We start from the raw sequence: 15048 nt of genomic DNA, 5'->3' as shown, positions 1-15048 counted from the left end.
TTTTCGGGGGATGTCTTACTTTTGGGGAAACAGGGTAGGAATTATGCAATTTTGCTCATGCTAAGTTACTGTATATGCAAAATTATGCATCCACAAAAATGCATAATTCTTTAGGGTGTATACTATAATGGTATTAGTGGAATACCAATAAAGCTTCTTACAAAACTAATATTTAAAAAGTGATTTTTTTTTCTGCATACTAAAAAGGTTTTTATGATGCACTTTCAATCAAATGTGACAATTAATGGAGAAATAAAATGAATAGATATTATAGGATAATGTAAACTGGGCACTGAATACCTAATGAGACATTTAAGTTTGAGGCTGATGCAGCGGCCTGACAGTTACAGCTAAGAGACCAAGGCTCATATTGTTTGACCATTCATTTGCGTCATTATTCAAAAGTACTGCCTCCATATTAAAGTTTACCCCAGGGAATTACACAATTATGCACGTGTGCAATTATTTGCATAATTCATTAACATGCAAATAATCATGTAATTTTGCAAATCTGAAATACAGCTGAACATGAAAAGGAAGTCTGATGATCCAATGCCACGTGAACCGGCCTGGCAAGCACAGTGATGAGGGCATGACTGGCAATCTTCTATAGCCAGTCAGTTTTTCTGCGTGTTTCTGCTGTTTGGCAGAGAAGGGATCAAACAGCAGAACTGTGGAGCCATGCAACAAGGGCAGACGCAGTTGAAAACCTGACACAACAGTACAACGGGGGAAGCAGCACTGGGCCTGTCTGTGCCCCTGCTGACTTGGAGAGATTGCTGCTATACACTTTTAGCCTTGCGGAGCCTGCAAAGGGAAAAGCTACGCAGGACTGCACAATACGCCAGAGCAGGCAAAAAGATTGCTTTTATGGTGTGGTTTTCCATACCTTCATTAGAATGGAATGCTGCAAATTTATAGATACTAGTAAAAAAAGGCCCGTTTCTGACACAAATCAAACGGGTGCTAGCAAGGTTTTCCTCGGCTGTGTATGTTTGAGAGAGTAAATGTGAGAGTGACTGTGTGTGAGAGAGAGAGTGAATGTGCGAGTGTGTGAGAGAGAGAGAGTCTGGGTGTGAGTGTGTCTGTGAGAATGAGAGAGTGTGCAAGTGGGTATGTGAGACACAGTGTGAGAGAGAGTGTGTGTTTCACATAGATACAGTGTGTGCGAGAGAGTGTGTGTCACACAGACTCTCTGTGAGACTGAGTGTATGAGACCAAGAGAGTGTGTGTCTGTGTGACACATAGAAAGTGAATGTGATACAGTAAAAGACATAGAGTGTGTAAGAGACAGTGTGTGTGAGAGAGAAAGACATTGACAGAGAGAGAGAGAGAGAGAGAGTGTGTGACAGAGATACCTCCCCCCCCCCCTCTGGTGTCAGGCCCCCCTCCCTCCCTCTCTCTCTCTCTCTAGTGTCTGAGCGTTACTGTGCAGGACGCTGAGCTCTGGCTGTGCTTCAAGGAACTGACCAATCCTATTTAATAGAATGCACCTCCAACATTCTGAAGCCGAGAAACCTCGTGTGGTTGGTCATTTCTGTTTGTGACGAACCTGGAAGTACGTGATGTCAATTCAGGAGATGGATACAGAGAGCAGGAATGCCTCAGCCATGCAGTCAGCTTCAGAATGTTGGAGGTGCGTTTTATTATATAGAATATATACACACAGAGTTGGTTTTTGTTATATGGCTCCCCAAGTGTGGGGTGCACTTTTATTATCTCCATTTACTATAGATAACAGCTGTTGTGTATTCAGTATTAGTATCAGATAAATTTTCACCTGTTTTGAAGGTGTGCACCAAAGGAGCATGAATATTGAGGTCAAGCTCCTTAGTATGCTCATTCAGTCAGATCCTGATGTGCACATCATATAGCTATGCCAGAAACTCTATTGTACCCCTGATATTACTTTTATTACAGAAAAAAAAAGCCATAGCTTGTTAGGTTACAGGTCTTTCCACCCCTCCATTATTTCATTATCTAGGAGTGTTTCTTGATTCTCAACTTTCCTTTTCTAAACAAATTTCTGTAGTTTTAGACGCAGGTTTCTTTTCCCTTAGCAAATTTAGATCTATAAGGAATGGGGCTTGATATACCGCCTTTCTGTGGTTTTTGTAACTACATTCAAAGCGGTTTACATAGTAAATACAGGTACTTATTCGTACCTGGGGCAATGAAGGGTTAAGTGACTTGCTCAGAGTCACAAGGAGCTGCAGTGGGAATCGAACCCAGTTCCCTAGGATCAGAGTCTGCTGCACTAACCACTAAGCTACTCCTATAAGGAATTTCTTGAACTCTTAATTTTTTTATGTCTTCGAAATTAGCCTATTATAATGTGATTTATGCTGGTATTACCTGATCAAAATTAAAACAAATTACAGACTCTTCAAAATACAGCTGCCCCTTTTATTTGCCATGCAGAAAGACATGATTACACCATGCCACTCTCTAAGCAACTTCACTAGCTTCCAGTACATTTCTGAATACAACTTTCAAGACACTCCATTCAGGTATTCCAGATTATTCAGCTTCGCTTGTCCTTCCCTGAACCCCCTTTGGATTTTGCATTCATTGAACAATCGACTGATGTTTCCTGGCCCCTCTCAGGTAAGGTGTGAATCTCCCAGGAACAGTGAATTCTATTTTCTGGCACCCAGGCTCTGGAATGGTTTACGTTTACCCCTGCAGTTGGAACAATCTTATAATTGTTCAAAAATCGTCTAAAAACTCACTATTTTACTATTGCTCTTGGCTAATTAAATGATTTGGATGGCTCTCCTTAACTGTGGAATACCGATACTGATTGATATTTGATAGTACCTTCTTTTACTGGATGAATGAGATTGTTGTGTTTAATCCTTCTTGTGATTATATGAAGTTATTTTATTTCATTCCAGAATAAAATGTACACTGCATTGACTTGCATCTAGCAAATGAAGTAATATAGCAAATCTCAAACCATACACCAATCAACCATATTCCTCTTTTGGTTTATGGTGATTCCTTGCCCATCCTGCCAATCTGGGACATGGACCTCCTCATCAAACTCATGTCTTTCCTCCCAAGGTAAGTCATCTGATTCCTGTTAAGCCCCTCCTCTGTAGAAATACTGTCTTGAACTACTGTCTTTTACAATTTAATTTAGGACTTAACACTTGTTCAATATATGGAAAATATTTTTAATTAAGAATTTGATTATCTGACATAAGTTAGACATGGCTTGTGGAAACATGGTTAACATGTTAACCATGTTTCCACAAGCCATGTCTAACTTATGAGAGACTGCTTACTTGGTACAGGCAACCATAAAAGGATTTTTCAACTTTGTGGTAAACTGTCAAGATGGGAAGTGGCAGTTTAGCAATTATTTTTGCCAAGTCATTTAAAAGTTCAGCTTCTCATTACTGCATCACATCCCTCCCTTAAATCCTATTCATTTAGAGTAGCAGCTTCACCTCCACTTGACTTTCTCTTGATTTATCACCCACCACCTCCCACTGCGGGTTCTGTTCAGGTTTTGCAGCACTTAGTTACCTATCACTGTATGAAGTCCAAGAATCTTATATTCTGGGATATCTTAATTGGAATCTAGATGATCCTGTTGCACCATTCTGTAAGAGTTTTTTTGCAGTTTGTCCAGGATCTCCACCTAACATGAAATATAGACATGAAATATAGGCACCCCAACACACACTGCAGGGCACACTCATGATACTGTACTTTATTTATTTTTGTTACATTTGTACCCCGCGCTTTCCCACTAATGGCAGGCTCAATGCGGCTTACATGGGGCAATGGAGGGTTAAGTGACTTGCCCAGAGTCACAAGGAGCTGCCTGTGCCTGAAGTGGGAATCGAACTCAGTTTCTCAGTTCCCCAGGACCAAAGTCCACCACCCTAACCACTAGGCCACTCCTCCACTTTCTGCATCAAATTCAAACCCTTCGCTGAATTCATTCCTTATCTCCTTTACTTTGCTCAGATCACTACTTAATTACTTTTACACGTAAATCTCCTTTGATTTCCAGCTACCCTCCCAGTAAAGCACATACGTACAAGTGAATCTCTCAAGTAAGGTCTTCCTTAATCTATAGAATTTTTTGGGCTGATCCACTGGAATGCTTCATTTATAGCTCCTCTTAAGATATGAGTATGTCGTATTATATACAAGGAGGCTTGGTACAATTCTAATTTGTCCTCACAGACATGTCAGCTTCGACAACGTGAAGATCAATCACCGAGGTGGAGGAACAAAGAACACTACAAACGTAGCAAGACAATCAGAGGAGTAGTGTGAACAAATGACACTTCCAAAATAACGAGGGAGTCGAAGAATATTATACACAGGATTTATTCATCAATCAACCACTAGTCTACTCCTTTGTCATTACTTGGCTGTACAGTAGCGGTCACGCTTCTTTTTAACGCTAAGTAGTTTGCTGAAAATGGAACATATGCTTCTAGTAGAACATTGTGTTTTGTACAAGGTTGCGTTATTGATCTTAAAGATCTTGCTCTCACTCTGTTTTTGTCCCTGCCTTTGCATCTTTTGCCCTATGTTCCTTCTTGGGTTTCTACTCAGCAACATTTTTTGACTGTTCCTTCAGTCCGGGAGGTTCTGTTAGCAACCTTCTGGCAATCCATGTTCAGTGTACTTGGACCAATACTGTGGAATGCTCTCCTGTTATCTATGAGCTTAGAGGGCTCTCTTCCCATGTTTAAAACTAAGCTGAAGCCACTTTGTTTTTATACTGCTTTTAAGACTTGAGTTTGGCCATTTTGCATGCAGGCTTCCTTCTTCCTCCAGGCTCTATTGGAATACAACAATTAGCTGTCTGTCCTTTTCTGCAGATCTGCACTTCTTTTTCTTCCTTTTTTAATTTGAATATGTAAACCACTTTGATGGTAGCCTAATGGTTAGTGTAGTGGCAACCTGTTTCCCACTGCAGCTTCTTGTGACCTTGGGCAAGTCACTTAACCCTCTACTGCCCCAGGTACAAAACTTAAGTGTGAGCCCTCTACCTGCATATGTGTACAGCACTGCATACAACTAGTAGTGCTACATAAATAATTAGTAGTAGTAACCTATAAAGAACAGTTTCAGGCTTATAAGGCAGCTGTTTTTGAAGAAAAGCAAAATTATTTTTTTGACTCAAATTGTTAGGACAAACTTTATGGCAGTCTTCTTTTTTCATTCATTCTGAGAACCTTCACTACTAATTCTGTTCTTGCTTCCACAGCACTTGCTGTTACAATGGATTTGGCAGAATAATTTAATAAGATCACTGATTTGCAAGCATCCTTTCATCTTGTGTCTTCTGTATCACTATCATCTGCTGCTCCCTCTCTTCATAAACTATCATGAGTTAATTCCTTTTCTTATGAGCTCAACTTCTTTGAGCATATGCATTCATAGCCGGTCTGAGCACCTTAGAATACATTTTAAGATTAGGTATTAACCCAACTACATCTTAAATTTCAACATTTTGCCATATGTTCTTGCTGCTTAGTGCTGCATAGTGTCTGAGTTTTCACCTTTGACTAGTTTGCCAATTCGGACTTTACTTTTACTTTTTAATTGTTCGCCCCAATGCAGGCTGTACATTTACTTGTTTTTTATGAGCTAAATAAAAAAGGGTTTTTTTTTCACATACATGAACTCTTTCGTCTTAAGAGTTGTTGGTCTCACCCTCTCGTTTTGTTTTGATGACATGCTTTTTACAGCATTTTACTAAAATTCCTTGTTTGATTTTTTTGTTCTTTTTTTACCTTCAGCTATTGCAGAATAGGCAATGTCTTTTTTTGAAGTTGCCGCATTAGCCTTAAGTTAATAATTCATAAATAGTATGTATCAAATGGAATTCTAAGGCAGCTCTTGGGCATTTTAACTAAATGTGGACTCATTTATGATTGGTTATTGATTTCTTTTATATTTGAATTTGTGGTCCATCAATTATGATCATAACTTACAATAAGAAAAAAATTACAATACTTATCTACCAACTTTGGTTTTAATTTAATTTAGTGTATTTATATCTTATACACGTGAATAAACATATTGATGTTTGTATTTCTTTCACCTTATTGGATGTAACACTGCGACTACTACACTCACATAGGAAGCATTAAACCACTATTTATTTGCATTTGTATCCCACATTTTCCCACCTATTTGTGAGCTCAGTGTGGCTTACAATACATTATGAATGATGGAAATACAATTTGTTGCAGTACGATTATGGGTTACATTGTGAAGAGTTATGGGAAGACAAAGTAGAGTCAGGATATCATTTGGGAATAGAACAATGGAATATAAGTGGGGAATTGATAGGGCGATTAAAACAATTAGCAAGGGAACATAAAGGTCTAACACAATTTTATCTGTGGGTAGAGTTTTAGGTGTGGTGAAAATACAGGGGAAGAGAATTCAGAAGAGAGTGTATTGATGCGTATCTATTAGTGTGTATGGACTTCATGTGTTTTGATCCTTGCAGTAAATTTTCTCGAAGAGATAAGTCTTCAGTAGTTTGCGGAAGTCGGTTAGTTCATAGATCGTTTTCAGGTTGCGTGGTAGTGTATTCCAGAATTGCATGCTCATGTAAGCGAAGGTTGATCCGTGCAGTACTTTGTATGTTATGCCTTTGCACTTAGGGAAATGGAGATTGAGGAAGGTTCGGGACGATCTTTTACCGTTTCTGGGTGGCAGGTCTATTAAATCAGACATGTATGCAGGGGCTTCACCGTGAATGATTTTGTGGACTAAGGTGCATACTCGTTCCTTGAGTGGGAGCCAGTGTAGTTTCTCCCATAAGGGTTTTGCACTTTCGTATTTCGTATGATGTACTATTTTGGTATTTATACTTTTTCATATGTTTGACAACATTCCTTTTATTAATGTTTTGTATTAGCGTTGTAATTTGTTATTTCTGATTGCAATTGATTTTACTATATCTTTTATGTGTACAGACCCCTGATGACAGGCATTCGCAAAATACAGGCTGTGTTCGGGTCCTTCAAATAAACTTGCTTGCTCCATTTTGGCTCCACCTCGTTGTTCCACTTGTGGCCCACTTCACTGTTATCGCTTCACGTTTAGTCTGTATTGCGGGTTCCCTCTGATCTGCATGGACTATGAAGTCTCTCTACTCACAGTAACCCCATGACCCTTTGCCTTCCACTATATTTTAATGATCTGGAACTTTTTAGAATGGGAAAATTAAGGTTCTTACCTTGGTAATTTTCTTTCCTTTAGTCATAGCAGATGAATCCATTACGAATGGGTTATGTCCATCAACCAGCAGGGGGAGATAGAGAGCACAGAAAAACCATAGTGCCTCATGGCCAGCTAGCTCCATCTGCCTCTTCAGTATTTGAAGCTTCCAAAGCAGTGTTACACCGCAAAGTAGCATAACATGAACTTTCCTCACAGCGGATGAATGCCCCATAACAGGAGCAATAACACAAAGGAGGGACGAACTCAACCTCCTATAACAGAACAGAAATTCTGAAGACTGTTTTCCAACTTCTCCCAATGAGGGAACATATCTACAGGAAAAACTGAACATAAACCAACATCAATCACACAATGAATCACTAAGGGAGGGCTCATGGGTTCATCTGCTATGACTAAAGGAAAGAAAATTACCAAGGTAAGAACCTAATTTTCCCTTCCTTGTCATCAAGCAGATGAATCCATTATGAATGGGATGTATCAAAGCAATCCCTAGATAGGGTGGGAACAAGCCACACCACGCGCCAGCACTTGTGCTCCAACATGCGCGTCTCTCCTGGCAGCCGCATCCAGCCTGTAATGTCGGGCAAAAGAGAGCTTAGAAGTCCATGTCGCTGCACTGCATAGCTCTTGAAGAGAGAGTGCTCCAGTTTCAGCCCAAGAAGAGGAAATCGCTCTTGTGGAATGTGCCTTGAAGGCTTCAGGCGGAGGCCGGCCAGACAGCAGATAGGCTGAAAAAATTGCTTCCTTGAGCCAACGGGCTATAGTGGCTTTAGACGCTGGAGACCCTCTGCGCAGACCTGATAACAGGACAAAAAGATGATCAGAGGTCATAAAAGCATTTGACATGCGCAGATACTGCAACAGAGCCCGTCGCACATCTAGGAGGTGCAACTGCCCAAAGGCTTCCGGAAACTCCTCTCTGGAAAAGGAAGGCAGGAAAATAGGCTGGTTTAGGTGAAACGCTGAAACCACCTTAGGTAGGAAGGAAGGCACTGCAAGTACCATAACTCCGGACTCTGAAAATTGCAGAAAAGGGTCTCGACAGGACAGCGCCTGAAGCTCAGACACCGAAGTAATGCTGGGGAGATAGAGAATACTGAAGAGGCAGATGGAGCTAGCTGGCCATGAGGCACTATGGTTTTTCAGTGCTCTCTATCTCCCCCTGCTGGTTGATGGAGACAACCCATTCGTAATGGATTCATCTGCTTGATGACAAGGAAATAAGGTACGAAAATGAGAAGTGTTCCCAATGGTTGGAAAATAGCATGTTTGTCCTCGAGCTTCTCTTCCTTCTAACTAACCTCACATAGATCATACCTTGTTCCCTAAATGAGCCCACTTTTTAGTTAGAAAGCAAAGGAAATTTCCCAAAGCTTTATTTAAAGTTGTTTAAACACTCTTCATATTTCTCTCATTTATATTTGGCAGATGAAAGGGTGACATATGCACCACCCTCTGGTGGATCCATGAAAATTCACTGTAAAATACAATGACTTCAGTGTTGCTCTATATCATGTGCTCATCAGGCAAATATAAATAAATAGCAAGAGAGAGCATAATGAAATCAAAATAAGGTTTCCAACTGTTTATATGAAGGATGAGCAGCATAAAATGTGTTTTATTCTTTTAGGTACTTTTGACCTGGATTAGCCACTGTTGGAAACAGGATACTGGGCTTGATGGCTTTCAGTATGGCAATGCTTATATTCTTAATTTTCTTCTCCAACCCCCTCTGCTGTTACTTTTAAGGGGAAAAAAATAGTGTCGGTGGAATGTCTTTGGATTAAAAAAAAATTTTTTAAATTGATTTTATTCTATCAAAAAAATTAAAAAAAAAACCGCATGCCAGTGGAACTTGTATACCGGAGGACAATAAAGAAAAGATTGTGAACTTGTTTTTAATGATAAGATGCCCAATGCACTAGCTTCAGGGCTTGCTGCAGCATTGAGAAACAGGAGCCCTATTCCTGGACCTCTTAATCCTTTAAAGGTCGAAGACATGGCGACTTCATAAAGATAATGAACTCAAACCAGAAAGCAAGGAAGTATACTTGCTCCTGTGAGGGGTAGTTTCTGTTGATACAGAATGATGCTAAATGGCTTGGACTCAAAAACTGCTAACCAGGGATATTTAAACTTTAAAAAAAGCGCCAAGAAAAACCAATTAAGAAATTTTCCTTAACGTGGAAATCAAAGAGAGCACTTATTTAAGTCATTTAATCATGGAAATCAGCTTTTACACAGGTGCCTGCCCAATTAGCAGGTGAAGCAATACATGTTAGGCATATACTGTATATGTTCAGACCCAGCTAGAAGAGGTTTTCCTGGAAGGGCAGGATTTGCAAGTCTGCACATATTTTTGCATTTTGAAAAGAAATTATATAGGTTACTTCTTCCCAGAAAAAATATAAATAAATAAAAATCTATGCACAAAATGTAGGTCTAAAAGTGTTGGCATAGTTTGCTAGATTTTTTGAAAGAAAAAAAAAAAAAAAAGTCCACAAAGTGAAAAGTACACACATACCGTGCACTAATACAGTTATTAAAATTACCTCCCAAAATGTTCAAAAGAAATTGCCCTTTCCTGCCAATCCTTGTCACCTGCTAGCTTACCACATCAATAGCAGTCTTTTTAGTAAATGTTCCCATCATACCTCTTTCCCCCCAGGACCCCTTCCTCAGTAATACTGCAGACAGACAATTACTGAGAGAGAAAAACTGGGACAAAAAGTTTGAATATGAGCATAAACAAATGTTCAGTTCACACTCTCTTAACACTTATCCTTACTAGAATGGATTCAGTTCAGACTGGCAACAGACTAACAGAAAGACCTTGGACAGGTAAGAGAAATTAAACTGTTTCTCTCTCAGTCTGTATCATGCCAAAATTTACCTTTGCAATGTCCTACTCAGGAAAGTAAAAAGCTTAAAGCTGAAAAGCTAAAAAAGAAAAGAAAAGAAAGAAAAAAAGTTTTCTACCTGGATAATGGATATCTTAAGAATTCTGATATGCAAGAGGATTTCAATCTCTGAAAGGGCCAGGGCTCTACATATGTACCACACAATTCAAATAAAATGCTGAATTCACCTTAGGAATTCAACTCAGAACAGTTCTTTAATACCACCTTGTCCCTAAAGAATTTTGGGAAAGACATCTGCCAAGATCCAGTTTTGAGCATTAAGACATAAGGAAATAAGAGGCCAGCAGTACAAAACATGGCTTCACTAGTAGGGCACTTGTACTGCAAATAGTGCAGCCACTTGAACTCTTAATTTGGCTACTTATGGGTCTTTATCAAAACCATATATTCCATGTGCAAAGGGGAAAAGGATAGTGATAGGAGTGTACTACCGTCCGCCTGGCCAGGACGAACAGACGGATGCGGAAATGTTAAAGGAAATCAGGGACGCAAACAAACTGGGCAACACAATAATAATGGGGGATTTCAATTACCCGCATATAGACTGGGTTAATGTAACATCTGTACACGCAAGGGACATAAGATTTCTTGATGAAATCAAGGACAGCTTCATGGAACAGCTAGTTCAGGAGCCGACAAGAGAAGGAAAAATACTAGACTTAGTCCTTAGTGGTGCTCATGATCTACTGCAGGGGGTAACGATACGAGGGCCGCTTGATAACAGTGATCATAATATGATCGGTTTTGATATTCGCATTGAAGGAAGTGAAACTAGGAAATCAAGTACGCTAGCGTTTAACTATAGAAAAGGTGATTACGACAAAATGAGAAAAATGGTGAAAAAAAGACTGAAAGGAGCAGCTCGCAGAGTAAAAAACTTGCATCAGGCGTGGATGCTGTTTAAAAACACCATCCTGGAGGTTCAGGACAAATATATTCCACGTATTAGAAAAAAGGGAAAAAAGACTAAACGTCAGCCGGCGTGGCTAAACAGTAAGATAAAGGAAATCATTAGAGCCAAAAAACAATCCTTCAGAAAGTGGAGAAGAGAACCAACTGAAAGTAACAGGATAGATCATAAGGAATGCCAAGCCAAATGCAAAGCGGAGATAAGGAGGGCAAAAAAGGACTTTGAGAAGAAATTAGCGTTGGACGCAAAAATACATAGTAAAAATTTTTTTAGATACATTAAAAGCAGGAAACCGGCCAAAGAGTCGGTTGGGCCGCTGGACGAAAATGGTGTTAAAGGGGCGATCAAGGAGGACAAAGCCGTAGCGGAGAAATTAAATGAATTCTTTGCTTCGGTCTTCACCGAGGAGGATTTGGGGGGGACACCGGTGCCGGAAAGAATATTTGAAGCGGGGGAGTCGGAGAAACTAAACAAATTCTCTGTAACCTTGGAGGATGTAATGGGTCAGTTCAGCAAGCTGAAGAGTAGTAAATCACCGGGACCTGATGGTATTCATCCCAGAGTATTAATAGAACTAAAAAATGAACTTGCGGAGCTACTGTTAGAAATATGCAATCTGTCCCTAAAATCGAGTGTAGTACCGGAAGACTGGAGGGTAGCCAATGTTACTCCGATTTTTAAGAAGGGTTCCAGAGGAGATCCGGGAAATTATAGACCGGTGAGTCTGACGTCGGTGCCGGGCAAGATGGTGGAGGCTATTATTAAGAATAAAATTGCAGAGCATATACAAAAACATGGACTGATGAGACAAAGTCAGCACGGATTTAGTGAAGGGAAGTCTTGCCTCACCAATCTAATGCATTTTTTTGAGGGGGTAAGCAAACATGTGGACAATGGGGAGCCGGTTGATATTGTATATCTGGATTTTCAGAAGGCGTTTGACAAAGTGCCGCACGAAAGACTCCTGAAGAAATTGCAGAGCCATGGAATCGGAGGTAGGGTATTATTATGGATTAAGAACTGGTTGAAAGATAGGAAGCAGAGAGTAGGATTGCGTGGCCAGTATTCTCAGTGGAGGAGGGTAGTTAGTGGGGTCCCGCAGGGGTCTGTGCTGGGTCCGTTGCTTTTTAATGTATTTATAAATGACCTAGAGATGGGAATAACTAGTGAGGTAATTAAATTCGCCGATGACACAAAATTATTCAGGGTCGTCAAGTCGCAGGAGGAATGTGAACGATTACAGGAGGACCTTGCGAGACTGGGAGAATGGGCGTGCAAGTGGCAGATGAAGTTCAATGTTGACAAGTGCAAAGTGATGCATGTGGGTAAGAGGAACCCGAATTATAGCTACGTCTTGCAAGGTTCCGCGTTAGGAGTTACGGATCAAGAAAGGGATCTGGGTGTCGTCGTCGATGATACGCTGAAACCTTCTGCTCAGTGTGCTGCTGCGGCTAGGAAAGCGAATAGAATGTTGGGTGTTATTAGGAAGGGTATGGAGTCCAGGTGTGCGGATGTTATAATGCCGTTGTATCGCTCCATGGTGCGACCGCACCTGGAGTATTGTGTTCAGTACTGGTCTCCGTATCTCAAAAAAGATATAGTAGAATTGGAAAAGGTACAGCGAAGGGGGGGATGGGACGACTTTCCTATGAAGAGAGGCTGAGAAGGCTAGGGCTTTTCAGCTTGGAGAAGAGACGGCTGAGGGGAGATATGATAGAAGTGTATAAAATAATGAGTGGAATGGATCGGGTGGATGTGAAGCGACTGTTCACGCTATCCAAAAATACTAGGACTAGAGGGCATGAGTTGAAGCTACAGTGTGGTAAATTTAAAACGAATCGGAGAAAATTTTTCTTCACCCAACGTGTAATTAGACTCTGGAATTCGTTGCCGGAGAACGTGGTACGGGCGGTTAGCTTGACGGAGTTTAAAAAGGGGTTAGATAGATTCCTAAAGGACAAGTCCATAGACCGCTATTAAATGGACTTGGAAAAATTCCGCATTTTTAGGTATAACTTGTCTGGAATGTTTTTACGTTTGGGGAGCGTGCCAGGTGCCCTTGACCTGGATTGGCCACTGTCGGTGACAGGATGCTGGGCTAGATGGACCTTTGGTCTTTCCCAGTATGGCACTACTTATGTACTTATGTACATATAACTAAAATCCCAAAATACATTGTAAAGAGGCTTTAATGGCAGAAAGTTTCTCTCGGGGCATCAAATCGTTTCCAAATAATACAACAAGCTTAACCTGTGGAAGTTTTTTTTCGACTCTAGCTAATGTTTCACTATGCCTCTTGAAATAAATCTCTCTCTTTTCTCAACTTCCGAGCCATCAGAGATGGAAATTCCGGATTTAGATAATTCTTCAGAGGAAGTCAAAGGTTTACCATTGACATTTCTATGAAAACTAAGGTGTTCTCTGCCAGTAAGACACTTCCATTTTCAAATCCATGCTTTTTTGGTGAAGGGTGTTATCAAGTACTACAAGAGTAATGAGCTCTAACACAGTGGCTACCCATTTGATCAAATCTCTCCATCTGTCCAAAAGGAAAAAACAAAAAAAACAAAGTCTTAATTCTCTCTACAAATGCATTACGTCAAACTGGACAACTTATCAGAGCAACAGAAAATTCGGTGTAGTTACCACCGTTGCTCTCATATGAAATATGACCCTTAGGGCCATTTATATCATGGGTGGGTATGAACTCTAAAACACATAAGTACTCTCTCATCACTGCTCTCCAAGGCATTATGTTTGGCCTCCTCATATCTTGTCAAATGTTAGCAGTTTCTGAGATGGACTGCATTGTCAACGATACAGCAGAACAACCCAATAGTATGTTTCTTCCTCTGGAAGCACAATGAACCTGGAGAGGAGGTTCTCTTGTGGGTTTGGCAAGCCCATTCCTTCTCTATAATCTCCATCACTAGGAAGATATTCTGGGAAAGTATCCAGAATTAAGGTATCTGCTTCTTTTGTCCCTCACAGGCTCCTTTGCCATATAGAACCAATCAATGCTACCTGTATAGATAGCAGCCTTCCCCCTGATTCAGCATTTATCAAAGACCTCACAGCTTCTTTCTTTTCTTCTAATCTAGACACCAGTTCATGAAAAAAACACAGGAAATATATCTTTGGATACAATTAAAAATTATGAAGACCATACGAGACACAAAAACATCTAACTCACCATTTCATTGTGTGAGAAGGAGCCCCTGGAACTGGATTGGGGTGTACCTTGAAATGTTTACTGAGCCATTTTCAACAGAGGGGTCCCAAGGTCTTTCTTATCATTCCTGACACCTCTGGGATCTCCATTCACTCTTGCCTACCCTTCATGGCCTCTGCCACCTCCAGTTTTTATACTTTGAACCTTTTTCATGCTTAATCCCTTTTCACAAAAATTTTTTTTTTAATATTTGAACATTTTTGTTTTTCCTGAGTTTGTCATTTATGTATCAACTACTCCTCACTTCGATTGCTGTTGGCCATTCAACGACCAGATATACTTGTCACTAGTGGGATACAGTCATTCCCCCATATTTAAGCAGGAATCTGCTAAGTACTCAGTTTTGCCCTCTTGTTTCTTCTACATAAGAGCACAGGGAGCTTTCCAAAGAAAATCAAATATGAGCTGTTAACCTGGGAGCTGGTACAGGACACTATGGCATATGCTACCTTCTTGCTCCCAAATGGTTCTTTTCCTTCATGAGAACAATCCAAGCAAGCCAGCAGGCTACTTGCCTGCTCTTTCAGGCCCAAAATTTCACCCCTTGGTTTTCCAGACTAAAGTAGCTACAGTCAGATTTGGCCCAGGATCATAGATCCACAGCCCACTTCAAACTCCAGTGTTAATTTCATTCATATCAAGCACATTTGCTTCAGCTTTCTGCAGACAGACCTTAGTTGCACCATGGAAACTACTGGATCACCCAAGTGCAGAATAAAAAAAGGTCTCCAGTATAACAATCTAACTTCTGC

The 15048-nt window shown here is 40.4% G+C and overlaps 1 protein-coding gene across 4 annotated transcripts in view; it reads right to left on the bottom strand.

Moving 5' to 3' along the window:
* The window catches only part of C2H18orf25 (chromosome 2 C18orf25 homolog), a 164233-nt gene that overhangs the window by 95270 nt on the left and 53915 nt on the right, over nt 1-15048 (bottom strand). The gene's annotated exons all lie outside the window — the stretch shown is intronic.

The sequence above is a fragment of the Microcaecilia unicolor genome, chromosome 2 (genome assembly GCF_901765095.1).
Source record: "Microcaecilia unicolor chromosome 2, aMicUni1.1, whole genome shotgun sequence".
NCBI classification, from domain to species: Eukaryota; Metazoa; Chordata; class Amphibia; order Gymnophiona; family Siphonopidae; genus Microcaecilia; species Microcaecilia unicolor.
Note: the sequence above shows the minus strand (reverse complement) of the source record. Positions and strands in the feature narration are given on the sequence as shown.